We start from the raw sequence: 5,320 nt of genomic DNA, 5'->3' as shown, positions 1-5,320 counted from the left end.
TGGCTTGTATCAATGGCGACGGTTGCCGTTCGGTTTAACCAATGCCGTTCCCGAATTTCAACGAGTCATTGACTGGTTCATCAAAAGCAACAATTTAAAGGGCTGCTTTCCTTACCTCGATGACATCACGATTGCTGGGAAGAACCAAGCTGATCACGATCGGAATTTGGAAGAATTTTTTAACGCCGCGTCGAAAGCCAACTTAACTATAAACGAGAAGAAGACACAGCACTCTCAATCAAAGGTTTCTTTATTAGGATATCAAATCGAACATCAGTCAATCAAACCAGATCCAGACAGAGTGCAACCACTTCTCGATTTACCAGTACCCAAAACGCACAAAGAGCTCCAGCGCCTGGTTGGACTATTTGCTTATTATGCACGCTGGATTCCTAACTATTTGGACAGAATACATCCGCTTATCAAAGCTTCATTGCCTCTGCCAGAAAGCGCCAATCAAGCCATTCAAGAAATCAAGTCATTGCTGGCTACAGCTTCGTTGCATCCTATCGACAACTCCCTACCCTTGACCGTGGAAACTGATGCTTCCAATTTTGCTATTGCTGCGACTCTTAATCAAGATGGACGCCCGGTTGCCTTTCACTCACGAACCTTGTCGACGGGTGAACAGCGTCATTCTGCTGTGGAGAAGGAGGCATATGCTATCGTGGAGGCTTTGCGCAAATGGAGACACCTATTAATCGGACGTCACTTCACATTAATCACAGACCAAAAGAGCGTATCGTATATGTTCGACGTCAAACACGCAAGTAAAATAAAAAACGAAAAGATAACTAGATGGCGAATTGAACTCTCTCAATTTAGTTACACGGTCTTACACAGACCAGGGAAGGAAAATGTAGGTCCCGATGCACTTACACGTGCATTCTGTGGTGCAATTAGTAAAGACAATTTGCGTGAGCTTCATGTTGCTCTGTGTCATCCCGGCATTACTAGAATGACTCACTTCGTGCGAAACAAGAATCTTCCTTATTCCGTAGCAGAAATCCGAGACATGGTTTCCAAGTGCTCCGTATGTGCTGAAGTCAAACCACGCTTTGTCAGATCGGACCAATCTCAATTAATAAAGGCTACCCAAGTTTTCGAAAGACTCAACTTGGATTTTAAAGGACCTCTTCCCAACGCAACGAAAAATAAATATATTTTGACCATCGTCGATGAATATTCCCGATTTCCATTTGCTTTCCCATGTGCCGACATGACACCAACAACAGTAATCAAGTGTTTAACGGAACTGTTTGCTACCTTTGGAATGTGTTCATATATTCACTCCGATCGCTGGTCTTCCTTTCAATCTCAAGAATTAAAATCTTGGCTGCACTCTCATGGGGTAGCTGCCAGTCGAACGACCAGCTACAATCCTAGAGGAAATGGACAGTGTGAAAGATACAATGGAATTATATGGAAGGCGGTCCAATGTGCGTTAAAATCTCGTCAGTTGCCACCTTCCCATTGGGAAGACGTTTTGACCGATGCCCTGCATTCAATCCGTTCATTATTATGCACCTCGATCAACTGCACACCTCATCAACGATTCTTCCAGCATGCTCGACGTTCGGTCAACGGAACTACTATTCCGTCGTGGCTTAAACCAGGTCCAATTTACGTCAAAAGACACGTGCGTAATAAGAATGATCCTTTAGTGGACGAAGCGGAACTGCTTGAAGCAAACCCAGGTTATGCTCACGTTCGTTTAAGCAATGGACATGAAACCACCGTGTCTATTAGAGATCTCTCACCATGCAACAGGTCTGCCGACGACGCTGCTGTAAATCCGGCGTGTAATTCTGAAAGCGAATCTTTCGCCGAACCTGATGCTACTACTCCAGAATTCTTGTCCATCGTACCTCGAGAAAGTAACACTTCCGAGCCGTCGTCTTCAGAAACGATGCAGCCTGATGATGGACCAAGCGAAACTAATGAGAATAGCGTTGTCACTCCAAAGTTGCGCCGCTCTGAACGGAGACGCAAACCTGTCGATTACTACGGTGCTGTGCCTTACGTTTGATACAATTTGTGTTCAACTTCATGTTATGGCACCTGTAAATATTAGGTGTTGTAATAACGGTGTACCTTCAATTGTAATTTTAAGTTCCAATTGTCCTCTTCGTTTTTCTCAACTTTTGGTGTTGTTCAATTTTATATGGGGGAGAATGAGCTGTAATTGAACAAGTGCTCTGATGCCTAAAGCTAGTGCCTGAAGCCGACGTGTTGATTCACTGTTCACTGTTGGTGAAGTTGTGTTTCTGTTCGCAGTTTTAGTTTGTGCAAGTTGGAGTGAAGGGTGTTGATTTAGCTGGTCTGCTGTTAACTTGAGTTGTGTTATAGAATGATTATTTATTTTGCAGATTCGAGTTTTAAGTTTAATAAAGCCAAATAACGGTTACAACAGTTATCTAAGGTGATTAAGATTAGCTTCTTGAGCAATGCTTTCATGTTTGTGATAAACAACATGTAGATGGGAAATCCAACAGGCCTTTGCACAATTTCGTCGTTTAGCGACGTAGATTCGACGAAAGCGGCATAATAATTAGTAGGCCTTCCTGGTATCAATATTGGCTGTTTTTGCAATGTTACGTTATGACCATGAACGCCACGTGGCTTGAAAAACAACATTATAACGCTGCATGAAACCATGTGCATGAAACTGATAATCTATCTAATACAATTAGCTCTGATGTAAATTCACCGATTAGGCAATGGTATGTCTCAACAAAATTACCAAATATTCCGTCATTTTGACAGCTGGAATGCATTGTTGAACCTAAACCGAAAAATATAGATGTGCTGTTCATCCATAATTTTTGATATTTGTTTATATGTTTAGTGAAAATAAGCTGTCATTCTTGTTATTATATTGAAAATAAAAAGAGCAGTTTGCGAAGTTCAGTTTAGTTGGTCAGTTCAGGTTGGCAGTTACCCGCCTTTCCGTCGATTCAACGTTGCAAGACGTCGCATAAGTTCATATCTTCAGTTTGGTAAACGGAGATAAGATTTCATTGTGACATTGCTATGTAAACTTATATTTCACATGAGACAACTTTACAAGTTAATACACAAGTTTTCACAATTTATGACGAGTTATAGCACATGGCAATGTTACGCTACAATTGCTTTGCGAGGTAGGCTACTGCATTGCGTTTTAGTTTATCAGTGACAGTGAACCTGGTACAAGAAGCCTCGAATATATTGATTCAACTAAGCCGCATCACGTAAGTTATAAACGTGGTTGGAACGATCGAACCTGGTACAAGAAGCCTCGAATATATTGATTCAACTAAGCCGCATCACGTAAGTTATAAACGTGGTTGGAACGATCGAACCTGGTACAAGAAGCCTCGAATATATTGATTCAACTAAGCCGCATCACGTAAGTTATAAACGTGGTTGGAACGATCGTCCTTTTCATAAAAGCGTGATGTTCTGGTTTATCTTACACAAATGAGAAGCGTATTGCATCTTTACATGTCGACTTGGGAATAAATGTCTACAAGTATATTTGAGAAGTTTTGGGAACATCGACGCCTTTTCTGCTTTTAATAGTGTGTCGGACAGAAGGAAAGATTTGAAACCAAAATCATAATATGTTACAGCGCAGCTTCTACAGTAGCCAAGTTTCAAATTATTCATAAAAGCGTTGTAGCCCAAACAGAGCAAAAAAAACAGTCCACAACGTTGAATATGTCACGAGAAAGGAAAATGCCATCAAAAGAAACAAGTCGATTACTTTCAATACTTATCTCACATTTTACATTAAATCTACTCCTAATGACGCTGAGTCATTGAAATAACGTTGTATGCTTTGTTTGATTGAAAAAACATTGGCCGAGTGGTTAGCGCGTTGGGGTCGCAGTCGAGAGCCTGCATGTTCGACTCCAGCCACCCGCACTTGCTGTTGTTTCTCTGGGCAAGAAACTTTACGATAATTGCCTCTACCCAGTGATCGATTTCGAGTAATGAGTTTAAGTCATACCAAATAATAAATAGTACCAAATTTAAGTCATAAGTAGAGTAGACAACCGGAAACAGACATTGCAGTCGGCTGCAGCGTGGGTCAGATGATGGTCACCGATGCATAGCGCTCAAGTCCGCTTTCCCGCAATGCAGGATAAAGATAATAAAAAAAAAATAAAAAAATACATCATTGTCTGCGAAAAACAATTCTCGCTCTAGATGCATTGGCACCAAGTTTTATGTTTAATTTTACGCAATTTCAACCGCAAGCGACCGTAACTCATCGTATCAAAGTTGAAGCTTTTCCTGTATCGACGTCGCTTATAAGCCATGGTGAGAACAAAAGGTCAACGCATACTGCCAATTCCCTTCACGCTGTGAAGCAGTTAGGATTAACAAGACATGGGCCAAATTAATTACTTTCATCCAGCTGATGGGAAAATTTTGAACAATAGAATATGAAATATTTCAGAGGATGTGCTGAGAAATGCCTTATATCTCTAAATTTATAACCTTTATTCGCTCAAAATTTCAGCTCAATAGAGGTGAATAAAAGTTAGGAAAAGTCAAGAAATCTCGTAGTCGCAGCCTCAGTGGTTTTAGAGATACAACTGTAGATACAAAAAGTTGAATTGACAGCCCCCCCCCAACCTTCAAAGGGTTAAGGTGTCAAATTTCTTTCCACCATACTTTAGCTCACATTGCTACAAAGATTAGTTCTGCTAACATTGCAATTTTAGCTTGGTCTACCCAAACATCGCTCATTTATGTGGATAAATCTTTCAGTTCATCAGATTTTTTTACAAGGTTGAGAAAGTTTGCTTTTTCAAATGGAGGCAAAACAATAGACCTATTACAGCCGGACCACGCATGAATAATTAGAAGATGCTCTCTGATTGTCTCCAGTGATGATGAATCGATTTCGAGTAATGGGTAGAATGAATCAAATTTAAGTCATAAGTAGAGTAGACAACCGGAAACAGACATTGCAGTCGGCTGCAGCATGGGTCAGGTGTAAGTCGGAAGGCGTACACCGATGCATAGCGCTCAAGTCCGCTTTCCAGCAATGCAGGATAAAGAAAATAAAACAAACAGACAATAGGATTTCGTCTGCTTGCAGAAAAATTTATAGCTGTTTCCAGTGTTGGGCGCGATAACTCATTTTTCAGTTAAGAGATAACGATAAAATTATTGCCGATAATGTCCGATAACGATAATTTTTTTTCTTTATTAGCGTTGCCCCATCCCATGCAGCACGAACTGTTTTCATCAACATGACGAAAAATCGAACATAATATACTGTAAAGGGACAAAACTTTATGTAAGTTCTGCATGAATAGCGACA

This window comes from Aplidium turbinatum, chromosome 5, assembly GCF_918807975.1.
Source record: "Aplidium turbinatum chromosome 5, kaAplTurb1.1, whole genome shotgun sequence".
NCBI lineage: Eukaryota > Metazoa > Chordata > Ascidiacea > Aplousobranchia > Polyclinidae > Aplidium > Aplidium turbinatum.
Note: the sequence above shows the minus strand (reverse complement) of the source record.